Genomic DNA, 17,330 nt, shown 5'->3' with positions numbered 1-17,330 from the left:
TTCAGTAAGGCATACGATAAAGTAGACCACAACGTGCTACTTGATAAGATAGAAAAATGTGGGTTAGACAGCATCACCACCAGATGGATTCATTGCTGGCTGACCGGCCGTACTCAGTATGTGGTCCTCAATGGAACCGCATCTACATGTAGGGAAGTGTGTAGTGGGGTGCCCCAGGGCTCTGGTCTAGGCCCAGTGCTCTTCAACATCTTCATCAATGATTTGGATGAGGGGATAGATGGGGAACTCATCAAATTTGCAGGTGACACCAAGCTGGCAGGAATAGCCAACACTCCAGAAGACAGGCTTAAGATACAGAAGGATCTTGACAGAATTGAACATTGGGCGCTATCTAACAAAATGAATTTCAATGATGAAAAAAGTGAGGTTCTACATTTAGGCAAGAAAAACCAAATGCACAGGTATAGTATCGGTCGTACCTTGCTCAATAGTAGTAACTGTGAGAGGAATCTTGGAGTTCTAGTGGACAATCATTTAAATATGAGCCAGCAGTGCTAGGCTACATTAACAGAGGGATAGAATCAAGATCACTTTATAATGCCTTGGTAAGGCCACACTTGAAATACTGCATCCAGTTTTGGTCACCACGATGTAAAAAAGATGTTGAGACTCTAGAAAGAGTACGGAAAAGAGCAACAAAGATGATCAGGGGACCGGAGGCTAAAACATATAAAGGATGGTTGCTGGAATTGGGTATGTCTAGTTTAATGAAGAGAAGGACCTGGGGTGACATGATAGCAGTGCTCCAATATCTCAGGGGCTGCCACAAAGGAGAGGGAGTCAAGCTATTCTCCAAAGCACCTGAAGGCAGGACAAGAAACAATCAAGGAGAGAAGCAACCCAGGAGAAATTTCCTGATAGTTAGAACAATTAATTAGTGGAACAACCTACCTCCAGAAGTTGTGAATGCTCCAACACTGGAACAGACTGGACAACCATTTGTCTGAAATGATATAGGGTCTCATGCTTGAATGGGGTTGGACTGGAAGACCTCCAAGGTCCCTTCCAACTTTATTATTGTTGTTATTATTATTATTATTTAATAATAATATTTCAGTTCTGAATTCCCCAGAGAGTGATTCACAAACTAGCCCTTTGATCCTAAGTGTTGTATGAAGCCACTCCATATAACAGGGGTGTCAAACTGCTGGCCCGCGGGCCGGATGCGTCATCCGGAAGCCGCACCCACCCCATTGCCGGCAATGGCAATACCGTCCTGATACGTTGCGCAATGTCACGTGATGTCGCGAGTTTGACATGTCTGCCATATAATATGAATCCCCCAATTTATCTTGAGTCACCAAGGTTTACTTAATTACAGCTAGCTTTTTCAGTAACAGGCCTGGACTACATATAGGTAGTCCTCATCTTAAGACCACAATTGAGCCCAAACTTTATGTTGCTAAGCAAGACAGTTGTTAAGTGAGTTTTGCCTCTTTTTACGATCTTTATTGCCACATTTGTTAAGTGAATTACTGCAGTTGTTAGTAACATGGTTGTTAAGTGAATTGGCATTTCCCCCATTGATTTTGTTTGTCAGAAGGTCGCAAAAGGTGATCACATGACTCTGGAACACTGTAACCATCATAAATACAAGTCAGTTACTAACTATCTGAATTTCGATCATGTGATCATGAGGATGCTGCAATAGTCATAAGTCTGAAAAATGGACATAAGTCACTTTTTTCAGTGCCGTTGTAACTTCAAACGGTCACTAAGTGAACTGTTGTAAGTTGAGGATTACCTGTACTCTGAATAATTAAATATTTCCATCACTTTGGACATGTTTTCTGGTTTATGTGCCTTTTGTCATGGAATCTAGCTGGAAAAAAATTAAAGGTAGAACCTGATTAATACCTGGATGGGAGACCACTAGGAAAAGCCCAAATCTGTAGTGTATGCTCGGAAAGCAAAACAAAATTGTGGAAGAAGGCAACAGCATACTGTTTCCTGTATTGTTTCCAAGAAAACATGTTAAACTCTGGCCATTATAGACACGATCATTAGATGGCAGCAAAGAACTGGAGATTTGTATACTTCTTAGTTGTCCCCTGAATAATTGCAGCCGTGATAAAGACTATCTGCCTGATCTCCTCTTAAAAGTCTGTTCTCATGAACACAGTTAAGCCTCTCAGTTAAAAACCTAGTAACTGCCTTCACACAACATGCTATCCTGGGTTATGCTTCACAGTAGTTCACCTTTGGTGGTTTTGTGGATTGTAGGAACTTGAGTGAATAGATTAGATCAAGTGGCATTGTGCAAAACCAGAAAGATGGCTAATGCAGTATCAAGGTTAAGCCTGTGTACATGTAAGTTATGCTTTTGGAAGGAGGAGGTATGGATGGCAAAGGGCGAGGAATTCAGATCGAAAACCAGATTTGACCCAATGAGCTGCACCATCTGGTTTCCCAAAGCGATTGCATACCATAACCTTTGGAGGAGGTTGATGCAATCTGGTTCTGTGGAATCTGCCGTGCAATTAACTTGGCAGGCAGCTGCTTGAGTGAGAGATTTATTTGCCAAGACTTAATCATCTGGAACTGAACAAAATCATGACCTGTCAAATCATAAAAACAATCTATGACGTGAGCAGTTTAGAATTCCTGGTATGTGCATACAGCTAGGAAAATAAAAGAGGTTTGTTTTTCCTCCAGTTATGCTTCTTATAATAGCTATTTCCTCTAAGAAAAAAGAGAGATCACAATCATTTCCATTATTTTATTTTATCAAAGATGCAAGCAAAACTGTGCTAAATGGCTATTGCAATTTTCTTATAGCTGAACCTTAACTTTTATGTCCAAAAGTAAATCTGTATAATATTGTGTGGATTTATGTTTAGGGATCCATCAAAGAGTGCTTTCAGAAACAGGTAAGGCAATAATTAAGCATCTAGATGGGGGCAGTTTTAATAGAGCCAGTTTTGTTGTTCCAATAAATTGAGTAAAGCAGACATGTCAAACTCGCGACATCACATGACATCGCACAACGTATCGTAACTTTTCCTCCATTGCTGGCAATGGGGTGGGCACGGTTTCATTGTGATGCATCTGGCCTGCGGGCTGGCAGTTTGACACCCCTTGAGTAAAGAAACAGCATTGAACAGAAAGCTCCATCTCTTTGGGACATGCATTGTGATATCACTTACACCAGGGGTGTCAAACTCAGTTTCATTGAGGGCCGCATCAGCATTGCAGTTGCCCTCGGGGGGGCTGGGTGGGTGTGGCCAAGGTGGGTGCAGCCTACTGGGTGGGCATGGATGGAGTGGGTGTTGCCTACTGGGTGGGTGTGGCCAGCTCTACATCATTTGCGTCAAGGGTGCCTGTGGGGGCCTGGGCAGGAGTGGGATAGATCTGAGGGTCTCTGGCAGAACAGGGTGGGACCAGGGCAAGTGCCAAGGCATGGTCCACTGGAGGAGCCTCACTGTTCCTCTCAGGCCATGCGGGGGAGGGGCTTATGGAGCTAAGACTGAATGTGTTTCAGCATAGATGGCCACCACAAAATTGTACATTGGCTCCCGGACGCCCTGGGCCAGGGCCAAGGCAGAGGGGGCCGTTTCCTCACCGTTTCCAGGATGGCTTCACGGGCTGCATGAAACTACTTTGCGGGCCGCATCCGGCCCCTGGGCCTTGTGTTTGACATGTCTGACTTACACAGTGGTGGGATTCAGCCGGTTCGCACCACTTTGGCAGAACCAGTAGCTAATTTTTTGTTGCCCAGGCCCAGAATGGACTTCTGGAAGTGGCATCCATACAGAAAACTGGTTGTTCACATATTTGAATCCCACCACTGCACTTACATATTAAAGGGGAGGAGCTGCGATGCAATGCTCCTTTTGTCATGTGGATGAATTCTCTACAAATCTAGTGAAACTCAGAATTGGGAAATCTGTAGGGGTTTTTTTGGGGGGTAGGAAGAGTTCAACCGCATCCCAAACAGACTTTATTTAATTCTAGAACCCATCATCATGAGCAATAGGATAGATTTTAGGAGTTTTTCTTACATGCAGGGATCATGATTCTCATAGTCAGATGTTATTTGTCAAAGGTTGTCTGTAAATATTGGGAGATGATTAAGATGTCCTTGAATCCCTCTGGATGGAGATGGACTCTTCCTGAGAGAGGTGTTTTCATATATGGTGCACAGCCTGCATACATTTCATTTTTTCCAAGCTAAACTACTATTATGAACTGCAGTGTCCCTAATGCCATCTATGGCTGGTAGGCTGCATAGTGTAGTGGGTCCTATATTACAGGCTTCACCTAAACTGAACACCGATAAAATGACTCTGATCCAAATGAGTGAGCCTATGTGGAAAGTTTATACATCAGATCAGTTGGACCAATTGATATCATCTGGATCAGTTTGGCATGTCTTTTTGAAATATTAATTCAGAGGTGTAGATTTGAGTATGATGGTTCAACCTAAAATTGTCAATTCCATCCAGAAGTCGAATTTCAGATCAATTCAGAGCCTGGAACTTTGCAGAGATCTGTTGGATAACCTGGCCTGCCAGATTCATTATAGCATGAGATTATGAAGTGTTGTATCGCAATACAATATAGGTACAAAAGTGAAGCGAGGATTATGCATTGCGTTGCATTGCGGTGACTCTAGGACAGTGATGGCGAACCTTTTAGAGACTGAGTGCCCAAACTGCAACCCAAAACCCACTTATGCATCGTCGAGTGCCGGGTGGCTGTGGCCCATTGGCTGGGTGTGGCCCATTGGGTGGGCATGGCTGCGGTGGTAACGGCAGACTGGGTGGGACTAAAAAGTTCAATCAATTCCAACTTTGCAAGATCTTTTTTTTCCCCGCAAGAAGTTGAAATTGACTGATTGAACCTTTTTTTTTTTTGCATATGGCGGCGGAGGCCTAAAGCGAAAAGGTTTTATAAAACCCAGCTGAAGGCCTAGGACTGGGGTGACGGCGCGTGTGCCCACAGAGAGGGCTCTGAGTGCCGCCTCTGACACCCATGCCATAGGTTCGCCACCACTGCTCTAGGAAATAACCCAACTGCCCCAAATGTATTGCTGTAGTTTTGAGTGGGTCAACTCTACATGAAGTTGCTCTCTTCAAAATGGACAGGCCAGCCAGAAGAGTCACAGTTGATAAGAATTTGTCGCTGTCCTGTCTGAGACGAATAACGACACTGGCCTTGTGACATTCCCTGCAGGTTGCAGGTGGTGACAGAAAAGACGGCTTTGCTGAGCCGTAAAGCTCTCCGATAATGGGTCCCAGCCCAGCTGCAGATGTCCTTCAGCTGGTTGTGAGGAGCATGGACAAAGCTGTTGGTGGTCTTGCAGGGCCTGGTCATGCCTCTTTGTAGCATCATAACCATACAGTAATCCTGTCCTCCAACTTTGGTCTGGGGGAAGTCCTGGTGCTCCCTTAGAAACTTCTTGTGCCGAGGATTCTCAGAGAAGGTTTGGCTTGCAATCATACAAGAGGCCAACAGCAGGAAGAACATCACAGTGCCCCATTTCTTCAGAACTAGAAGCATAGCTGATTTCAGATGGACCTGAAACCAGAGAAGAAAAGAAGGGGGATCAGGAAGGAGCTGCCTAATTTGTGACTGGCTAAAATAAAAACAATTCAAACAACCGTCCTTGAGACCTTCAACATGGCTGGTCATATCCCAGCATAGCAGTGTTGAGGTCACCAAGGTCATCATGTTCCATCTGATAGGAGGACATTTGTGCAGATCAAAGATTAAAGGATATTTGTGCTTTCTTTAATATGTATAGTATTCTGAGATAATAAGCATGAATTAGTTTCTGGCACTGGGAAAAATGTCTGCTAATTTTGGGACATGTTTTATGGTCTTTCCCAAAGTTGGTGCCTTCTGGATATTTTGAAGGTTAACTCATAGAACTTAGAATCATTGAACTGTGAAGTCAGAAGAGACCAGATTTATCTTCTTTAGACTGAACATCCTCAGTTCCTCCATAATTCCAAGACATGATAACATCTGGAAGGAAGCCACTTGAAAATAAGGATTTATATATGCAATAGAATAAAGTGATACAAAGGACCTTAAGTCTGAATTGGGTGACCTCTATTTTAGAACATGATAGCAGAAGACTCTTTTAAAAAATTTCCACCGTATGTCTATGGAGATTATCAGTCATCCAGCTCATAATTGTCTCAAAAGTGCTTTTTTGCTTTTTTAAAACTGTTTTAAACTGTTTTTTGAGGAAGAAGGAATAGATGTTTCACTTCTCATCCAAGAAGCTTCAGCACTTGTCACAACCGATGAAACTTTTTGGATGAGAAGCGAAACATCTTTTTCTTCTTCCACTATATAAATATCCATCAGGTAGCAGCATTTAACTCACTTTGACCATTTTTGAAAAATTAAGAAGTGTCAGACCCCATTAGTGCAGAGTGAAGACCATCAGGAAATACTAAAGCTAGTAACCATAGTGGTAAGTAGAAACAAACACACAAAAAGCACAGCGGTAAAGAACTTTGGTACAGGTAGTCCTCAACTTACAACCACAACTGAGCCCCAAATTTCCATTCCTAAGCAAGACATTTGTTAAGTGAATTTTGCCCCATTTTACGACCTTTCTTGCCACACTTAATAATTGAATCACTGCAGTTATTAAGTTAGTAACACGGTTGTTAAGTGAGTCTGGTTTCCCCCATTGACTTTGCTTGTCAAAAGGTCGCAAAAGGTGATCACATGACTGAGGGACAATACAACCGTCATAAATATGAGTCAGTTGCCAAGTGTCTGAATTTTGATCACGTGACCGTGGGGATGCTGCAACAGTGAAAAGCAGTCATAAGTCAGTTGTTTCAATTCCTTTGTAACTTTGAATGGTCACTAAATGAATTTGTCATGGTTCCGATAGATGAGACCAGAAGAAAATAATAACTCTGAGGCAACTGCATTCCTCAAGGAATACTTTTAATGGCTACACAGTATCGGCAAGGTCAAAGGTGAAACCAAGACTGAAGGTTCCCTCCCCCCAAGGTTTCAAAGTAACAAGTTGACCTTCCCACCCCTATAATATGTCATAAATCACAATCCCCAATTATCTACTTTGGCGGGCTTTCTAATGGAAACTCCAGCCGGCCAAAACTTAGGTTGCCTGACCTTGGTTTCCACAGCAAAGTATTTGTTATGACCAGGGGTAGGCAACCTTGGCTCTTTTATGACTCGTGGACTTCAACTCCCAGAATTCCTGAGCCAGCATGGCTGGCTCAGGAATTCTGGGAGTTGAAGTCCACGAGTCATAAAAGAGCCAAGGTTGCCTATCCCTGGACTAGGCCTAGGCCACTTTCTGACTTGTGGACTTCAACTCCCAGAATTCCTGAGTCAGCATGGCTCAGCTTGGAAACCTCTCTCTTTCCCCTCAGCATGGCTGGCTCAGGAATTCTGGGAGTTGAAGTCCACGAGTCATAAAAGAGCCAAGGTTGCCTACCCCTGGTTATGACTAAACTAAGAGAACACATCTCCCTCCTCCCATTGCTGTGGCAACCGAAAATGAGCCAAAGATGGTTGCGGCCAGGATCGTTTGAAGATTTGACAGAATTGTTGTAAGTTGGGAATTACCTGTATCCACATGTTTGAGTGGTCAACAGGAACTGAAGGTTATCAATAAATGGACACTTGGCTCTGCCAACTTGCATGGGCCTCACTGAGCACCACGAAACCCCGGGCATGTTTCACAGCCTGATGCTTCACCCTGCCTTTTACCTTTTAACGCAAATGTCTTTCTAATGTAATTCTTGTTTATGTCTGTCTTTTTCTGAAGTAGCATTTTTATATGGTTTTTAAATTTTTGATTGTACACTGCCCTGAGTCACTCTGTGAGTGAAATGGGCGATATCTAAATTTTACAAATAAAATAAACTGAATTTGAGTTTAAAGTATCTAACTCTGGGGCACGGGCTGTGCAAAGTAGAAAAAGAGCAAACCAGGGTGAAAAAGGTAGCTTCACCTATTTTGATTTATTTCTTGCATAGTATTTCTTAGGCACTTGAAAAGCAGGAAGGCTATTTTAATAGTACCAATTTCTTTCGACACAGTGAATAACTACAGTGAACACAGAATGCAGCTCGCGCTGATGTAAGAGATCTCGTGTCCACTTTTCTGTTAGATTCATCCAAGATAACTTGCAAACTAGTACTGTGCATGCTTGGTTGGGCATCAACCCTTGCAAAATTAATTGCAAAAGTCCTGCTTTTAAGTTAACACTGTTGCAGTAAAGCCAAGAGGAAGTCATTTACCAAAAGTGCAAAAAAAAACGTCTTTAGCATGGAAAGTACTATCTTTGAATGCAGGGTGCATGTTTCGAGGAGAACAATCTGAGGATAGCAACCAGTTTCTGTGACATTTCTCCTGGGTGCCCTGATCCATTTTTGCCCCACAACAAGTCTGCCCTTGCATTTTCCTCATGAACATTTTATTATAGTCTTAAACTAAGAGTCAAATGTAAGAGTTATTTGTATATAAAAAGAAGTCATTCTTTGTATCTTTGTTTTTTTTCCTTTTCCTTTTTTTTGTACTTTTTAAACATTTCTATCCTTATTCTCTTTTTTTACTCTTTATTGTTTAACTTAACTGTTCGCTTATGCTGTATTTTATGCGTAAGCTTTGTAAAATTAATAAAATTATTTGATGGAACAAGTGCTTCCCTCAAAGGGCTCCCCTTTAGATGCCTCGTGGTGATTAATACTAGATGACAACAGTGAACAAACAATTGGCTTGTCATGAAGCAGAAACAGATGGGGAAGCAGGGAAATTTTTTAAGTTATTTGATTAACGAGGATCCTTAGTGCTCTCTGAGCTTAGTTGTTTTCTTGCAGACGTTTCATTACCAAACTAGGTAACATCAGTCCATTGATGATGTTACCTAGTTTGAGTAATGAAACATCTGTAAGAAAACAACTAAGCTTAGAGAGGACCGTTTCAACCCTGAGCTACAAATATTCCCCTTTATTAATCAAATAATTGCAATTGATTAATTGCAATGCTTAGCCTTCCCTCCACCCATTTGCTCCTCTCAACAGCATCCCTGTGTGATGGGTGGGACTGAGAGAGGAATTTGCCCAAATTAAGCTACCAAGCTCCTGGACTGAGGGAAGCCTAGAATTGGAGTTTTGCTATTCCTGGTCAAGCAGCTTAACCATGACAGGACCCTGCCTGCTTGGTGGACTAGACAGAAGAGATGTTTTTCCAAAAAGGGTTGCATGGATACAGTTGCCATCTCCAGCTGCAAACACCTGGTGAGCACGAGAAATGGCCACAAACAAAGAGGTGAAACTCTTAAGACTTTGCAGCCATCTCTTCTTTATGTGCATTGGACTGTGTTTTTAATCTTGTTCTTTCTCTGAATATGTGAGCTGCCCAGGGTTGTTTGGGAGTAGGGCAACACCTAAATCTAAATAAATAAAATCCCGTAACAATGCTCCAATTATTATAAATAATCTCTCCCTTCCTGGAAGCAAAGAAACTTTGAAGCCATAATTGTCTTTCAGGTTTCGTTTCTGTAGTCAGACTGAATGAAACTCGGTTTTAAATATGTGAAACAAAGACTTTTTTTTTTTTTTTTTGCTTCTCGTCATCATCTAACCTAGGGAGTGACGATTTAGTCCTCTCTACATTCTTTTAAAGGACAGATCTACTCTGCCTATCCCTCTAGAGCCTGCCATGGCTTAGGAACACAAAACATCTGGAGAACATCAGCTCACTTTTTCTTGATTTTCAGTTCTCAGCCTGAAAACATCCCCTGTCCCTCCCCCCCCCAAAAAAAATACAGAACTCACCTCCAAGGAATCCACACAATTAGCAGTCAAGTCAAATGATGCTTACATTTTCTATCACTTTCTGCGCCTCTTTATACATCACTTTGCCAAGGGTTGGGGCAAGAGTGCAGTGCTCACTTAGAACTGGACAGAACCAGTGGATGACATGTGGTTAAAGGAGGAGGAGAATTGGGATTAAGAAGAACAAATTATTCAAGGGTTCTTTCTTAATCAGTAAACACATCACCATTCTCTGAGTCTCAATTTTGTTTTCCGGCATGTGATTCTTGGTTTGTTTGACCTTTCAGCTGATGAAGAAATGTGAGCAATGACTCCCTTTTTAAGGAATTAAGTCAATACCTGCTGTTTATGACCAGGGCTACATACAGTATCAAGATGGAGAGGTTGAGAATTAAAGGATGTTTATTTGGTTTGCATTTGAATAAGAAGGTATGTAATTTGTATGTCCAAGCTGATGTCAACACCCATACTCATGTGTCCTTCAAAATCGACGCTTCTCCAAAATTTGCAACACAGTCCTCCCAAGTACAGTAGGGAAAGATCTGTAAACAAATATTAGTGGAAGTAACAAACCACTTATTACTTTAGCAATGCTTAGCAAAAGCTTTTACAAACCTGGTGCACATTAGAAGGAATTACAAACAAAAATGGGCATATTAGGAAATGACACAAAGAAAAATGTGTGCCCAATAAGAATAATAATGCAAGCATGGGATTAATTAAATTTAAAGATGGAAAAAGAGAGAGCTGTATAAATTCAAAGGGCAAAATGAAGGAGCATTGTTGGGAAGGAATGTGGTGGCTCATGAAGTTAGGACAGCGGTTCTCAACCTATGGGTCGCGACCCCATTTGGGGTCGATCGACCATTTCATGGGGGTCGCCAAGCAAGGCTGTCCGCCATTTTTTTCTTCTTTTCCGGCGGGTGCCTTACCTCCCTTGAGCTGGGCCAGCTGGTGGTCGGCCTGCTCTGTCTCTGCCGCTTGCCAGCTACGCCTCGGCCGGCACAGGGGGCGGAACCACGCATGCGCGGTGCTCCCGGGCAGGGAAAGTCCTCGACTTACGACTGGTTGGGTAGTCCTCGACTTACGACCGGTTTAGTCCTCGACTTACAACCGGTTGGGGTCACGGCATTAAAAAGGTTGAGAACCACTGAGTTAGGACGCTGGACTGACAATTGGCAGGCTCTCATTCGAGACCCTGTTGCTGCTGCGGAACAGGGTGAGCTCCTATCACACACTCCAGCTCCTGCCAATACAGCAGTTTGAAAATGGGCAACCATGAGTAGATTAATGTGTACCACTTTGGTGGACAACCTAATGGGGACATGAAAGGAGCCCACAACTGGGTGTCCCCTTGGGCAACTGTAATGCCACCGTTCAATCCTTTCAACCCTCAAGGACTTTGGTGCTCCCAACACAACTATACTAGTAATGGGCAAAATTACAAAAACGAGGTAATGAAATTTACAGTCAGTCATTCCTACTAAGTGGGGCAATTGTGATCATCAGAGCTAGGACAGGAGACTGCATTGCATTGAAAATAATTGTTTTTGGAAATGCAACAAAGCTAACATTTCTTTAAAATAAATATTTTGTAATTTTCAGTTATAATGTTTTCTTCTTCTTCTTGTGCCATATCCATTATCGGACATTGGCGATCATGTTGGCGATCCTGTTTTTATCAGCAGCCGCATGAAAAAGTGCTGCTGAGTTTTGTCCAAACCAATCCCTCAGATTTTGAAGCCACGATGTTCTTCTTCTGCCTGGACCTCGTTTGCCTTCAATGTTTCCCTGGAGGATTAAATGGAGTATGCCATATTTTTCTGGGTGTCGCATCACATGCTTGAAATATTCTAACTTTCGTTTTTAATTGTTTTGATGATTTCCCTTGGCTTTCCCAGGTGGCTTATCACCTCCTCATTTCTGAGCTTGTCAACCCAGCTTATATGTAACAGTTGCCTGTAAATCCACATTTCAAATGCTTTTAATCTCTTCAGGTGGCCTTCTGTCAGAGACCAACTCTCTACTCCATAGAGCAGGATAGAAAAATTATAAATGTGATAAGCCTGATTTTCAATCTTAGGCTTATGTCGTGACTGCAGAAGACGTTTTTCATTTTGAAGAATGCTGTTCGGGCTTTCTCTATCCTTGTCTTTACTTCAATAGTCATGTCCCACCTTTCATGTAAATTAGAACCGAGGTGCACGATCCTTTCAACTTTTTCTAATGGTATTCCTTCCGAATTTATTGGTGGTAAATTAACGGGTTATTTGCTGATGACCATGATCTTGGTTTTCAAGGTGTTAAGCTTCAAGCCATATTTTTCAGATATTTCTGTGACTCTGTTGATGAGGAGCTGAAGGTCTTCATGCTTACTGGCAAGCAGAACTGTATCGTCAGCATATCTTAAATTGTTGATCCAAACACCATTTACTTTGATGCCAGCATCAATGTTCTCCAGTGCCTCGTTGAAGAGTGACTCAGAGTAGATATTGAACAACAGTGGAGTCAGAATACATCCTTGTCTGACATCTCTTCATATTTCTGCATCAGCTGAATATTTTTGGCCTAGTCTCACATTTGCTACCTGATGCCAATATAGATTCTTTATGATTTGGATGTCTTTATCATCTAGTCCCCCTTGTTTCAGGATTTCTAATAGTTTGTTGTGTCTTATTTTATCAGATGCTTTTTCAAAATCAATGAAGCACATGTAAACATTGTGATTGACATCTCTACAACACTGTACAAGAACTTGAATGCTGAATAGCATATCTCATGTACCAAGATTGTTTCTGAAACCAAATTGTGTGTTACCTAGACGCTCCTCAATTTTGTTATATATTCTTGTGTGAATTATTCTCAGGAATATTTTCAGAGCATAACTCATTAAGCTTATTGTTCTGTATTCGGTACACTTCTTTGCATTTATTTTTTTGGGGGGATTGTCACAATGGTTGATTTTAGCCAATCATTTGGTATCTTTACTGTTTCATATATTCGATTGAAGAACTGCAGTAAAAAATTCTTCCCATTGTCTTCCAGCAATTTTAAAAATTTCTACTGGCATATCATCAGGTCCTGTGGCTTTTCTTGTTTTTGCTATTTTTATTGTATGTTCAACCTCCTCCATAGTGATGTTTGGTCCAGTTGTTATACTTCCCATGTCTATATCATCCCTAGTGTCCTCAAAAAGTTCTTCAATATATTCCTTCTATCTTTTTAGTTTTTCGTCCTCATCTAAGATAATTTCCCCTTCTTTGTCAACTAAGCTGTTGGTTTTCTTTTTGTAGAGGCCTGCTGCTTCTTTCACTTTTTTTGTGTAAATTGAAATTATCATGCATACATTCTGACTCTTCTATTACCTTGCATCTTTTTGCAAACCACTTTTCTTTTGCCAGTCGAATTTTTCTTCTAATTGTTTTCTGCAATTCATTGTATTTTTCTTTGTTTTTATTTTTATAAGGTCTTCTTTCATCCATGAGATGAAGAATTTCCTCCATCATCCACTGTTGTTTCTTGTGGTACCTCTCTCTCTGTTTTGAAGTTGTTACCTCTACTATTGCATTTTTAAATTTATTCCAGTTCACTTCTACATCTTCATCATTCAGGTTGTTGGTTTCTCTTAAATGAATTTCTAGTTCTTCTTATATAATGTTTTGGGAAGATTAATTACATGTATACATTTGTTTTCTTTGGAGCAATGTGAAATATTTTCAGATGTCCATATTCTTTTGTTCCACATATTTATTACTTAGGAGAAAGCTTGCTTATAGATGTAGATTATTACACAGTTTATGGATGTCACGACATAAGCCTAAGACTGAAAATCAGGCTTGTCAGATGCTATATTTTTTCTATCCTGCTCTATGGAGTAGAGAGTTGGTCTCTGACAGAAGGCCACCTGAAGAGACTAGAAGCATTTGAAATGTGGATTTACAGGCGGCTGTTACGTATAAGCTGGGTTGACAAGATCAGAAATGAGGAGGTGATAAGCTGCCTNGAAAATTAGAATATTTTGGACATGTGATGTGACACCCAGAAAAATACGGCATACTCCATTTAATCCTCCAGGAAAAGATGGAAGGCAAACGAGGTCCAGGCAGAAGAAGAACATCGTGGCTTCAAAATCTAAGGGACTGGTTTGGACAAAACTCAGCAGCACTTTTTCGTGCGGCTGCTGATAAAAACAGGATCGCCAACATGATCGCCAATGTCCGATAATGGATATGGCACAAGAAGAAGAAGAAGAAGGATGGTTATGATGATGTAGGGTCACCTTTTATTAAAATTTTGACTTCACATTCATGTATGCCATGGTGTCCCTCAAGGGAGAGTCAAAAAAGATGGTGGCCATGAGCAGATGATCAAAGATCCATTCTATCTTTAAAGTACACTTTAAAAGGGAAGGAGGGTGGTTTGTTGTTTTTTTTGTCAACGTTGCGGTTCTATTGTAAACATCCCAGCATGTATGGAAATGCATATTCTTTTGTATTGCATTCTTTTCCCCACCATCTTCTTTCTTTTCTCTTACAGTGCAATATTGCTTTTTTTCCTTTGTTCTATTTTATTAAATAAACCATGTTTTTTTTTAAAAAAAACAACAACCCAGGATGATTTCCCTAAAACTTCTCGATTCTTTAGTCACGTGGAAGGGGAACTGAAAGGGAAGTTGTAAAAGACCACCACATTTCTACATGAAAACCACTCCTTTGTTGGGATAATTTGGCAACCCATCGAAGAGAAACTTACAGCACCTATAAAGTTCCTGAGTGATTTCAGCATTTGGCTGTGTGTTCACAGCCCATGTGAATTGGACATGCCTTCAGTGAAAGGCGTTCACGAATGATTGGAAAAATGTGAATTTTGTTTCCTTGGCTGGGCTGCTTGCCATCTCAAAAAATAGGGTGGGGAGAGTGAGTTGAATAGAGTCTTCCCGTGAGAAAAAAAGGCACAGAGGGAATTCCTGAACGATAAGCCATTTCAGAGTATTTGTGTCAGGTTGCACAAAAGGATCAGGTGTGGAATCATCTGGCAACCAGCACCTGGCCTAATTTCAAAATCTTCGGCAAGATATCAGGTTTAAGCATCTCTCTAGAGTAAAGTTTTCCAAAGTATGAGGGTGCCTCCCTTAGGGAGGTTCAGGCAGAGTCTAGAGGAGGTGTGAAGAACCTTCAATTATACATTATTACAATAAAACCTTCTTTCTCGATGTTTTTATTGTATTTCTTCATTGTTTGTTTGAGTTCATTGTGATATTTGGAATTTTAGGAGAGGTATGTATTAAGATTGCACTAAAGGAAGGCAGGATGACAAAAAGAAATTAGGAACCCCTGCTCTAGAGCAGGGATCTTCAAACTTGGCCCTTTGATGACTTGTGGACTTCAACTCCCAGAGTTCCTCAGCCAGGCACGCTGACTGAGGAATTCTGGGAGTTGAAGTCCACAAGTCATAAAAGGGCCAAGTTTGAAGACACCTGCTCTATATTATACATCAAATTAGTTGGATCAATTGATATCATCTTGGTCAATTTGGCATTTTGGAAGACCCCTGCTGTAGAGCAAGGTGGGAAAAAGATGGAGGGAGAAGTGGTAGCATTTCCTTTCGTTTTATGGAAGGTGAAGAAGACCAGGTGGGGAACACTGGCAGAACAGAAGCTTGTTAGTGGCTAAACATGGGAGCACATCAAGCTCAGATAGCCATAGCCCAAATCCTGGACTGTATGTGTCATTAAGCCTTCTTATCACACATTGAAGATGTCTTATGGCCATTGCAAGGCTAGGTTCACAACTTTTGGGAAGGGATGATACAACAACAACAACAACAACAACAACAATAGAGTTGGAAGGGACCTTGGAGGTCTTCTAGTCAATCCCCCTGCTTAGGCAGGACACCCTATACCATTTCAGACAAATGGCTGTCCAATCTCTTCTTAAAAACTTCCAGTGTTGGAACATTCACAACTTCTGGAGGCAGATTGTCCCACTGATTAATTGTTCTAACTGTCAGAAAATTTCTCCTTAGTGCTAGGTTGCTTCTCTCTTTGATTAGTTTCCATCCGTTACTTCTTGTCCTGCCTTCAGGGGCTTTGGAGAACAGCCTTACTCCCTCTTCTTTGTGGCAGCCCCTTAGATATTGGAACACTGCTATCATGTCACCCCTAGTCCTTTTCTTCATTAAACTAGACATATCCAATTCCAGCAAATAGTTCTTTATATGTTTTAGCCTCCAGTCCCCTAATAATCTTTGTTGCTCTTCTCTGTACTCTTTCTAGTCTCAACCACAGATAACCACAGATGTCCTGATGCAACAGAGAAGTGGCCATTGTCTGGCATCTGAGGGTTGTCACTTCCTGCAGTTTTATCATAATCGTGATTCTATCAGGTTTGGAACTGCTTCAGAAGAATTGGGAGCCACTCTTCATCCTCCTGTACCCCTTTTTCACCATCCCTCCCCCAGTGTGGCCAAATGGACTGCAAAGAAAACATGGCATTCCTAAAAGAATGGTGGGGCCACTCTAGCTCCTTCCCCCAACAGAGGCACATATTTTGAAGGGATTAGACTGGAGATGGCTGTTTTCACACAATTCCGCAGAACAGGATAGACAACCTGTTTAAGGAAGTCTTAAAGAAGATCTTCATTATATGCAACTCTCAGCATACATGATGGGATTTATTCACTACATTCTTGACATTCTAGAGTGAATAACCTCAAGTGCTGATGATCCTAGCCCTTATCTTAAGAAAGGCACATATTATTCTTTCGGTCAGTTTCCATTGGACTGGTCTATATTTAGTCAGAGGTAGAATAGCAACAAACAGGAACAATCCAGTGTAGGCAGGACAGTTTTGGTTTTCACCTCTAATGTTCACCAAGCTTTTGATGCTGCCTTCGGGTCTAGTGTTTGTTTCCTTATCTCCTAATTTTGATCCCAAAGATTATGGCTGGGGAAAACCCATTTTCATAGCTCAAGTACCTTTATTATTTCCTGAAATCCATCTGGGTCAAAAGAAAAAAAAAAAGGTGAGCAACCTTCTTCAGATGTAGAATCATCACTGGAGCTCCTTTGCTTTGTGAAAACATTTTCTCCCATATGCCTTTGTGGTTTGGTTAGGTAATGGGAGATTGCAAAATCTGGAACTCCTTTGAGTTGTGAACATATTTTCTCCCACATGCAATTCTGGCTTTGTTAGGTAATGAGAGATTGCAATGTTTTTTTTTCCAAGCCACAAGTCATGCTTGGCTTGTGGTAGTTCAACTCAACTGGACAGGAGTTTTGAACATTTTCGTTCAACATCTACCATTTATCCCAACCCACAGATCTAGAAGACAGATAACTTTTATTGTTATTTTTTTTCTGTGAACACACTGGCACACATTAAAAATGAAATTCTGATACCCCGTTCTCAAAAGAATATATATACCCATACATATATATCCACACAAATATACATGTTATATATACATCCACACATATACATATGTTGTATTTATACACCCACCCCCCCCCCCCCCCCCCCCCCCCCCCCC

This window comes from Protobothrops mucrosquamatus, unplaced genomic scaffold (assembly GCF_001527695.2).
Source record: "Protobothrops mucrosquamatus isolate PMUCROS unplaced genomic scaffold, P.Mucros_1.0 scaffold4307, whole genome shotgun sequence".
NCBI lineage: Eukaryota > Metazoa > Chordata > Lepidosauria > Squamata > Viperidae > Protobothrops > Protobothrops mucrosquamatus.
Note: the sequence above shows the minus strand (reverse complement) of the source record.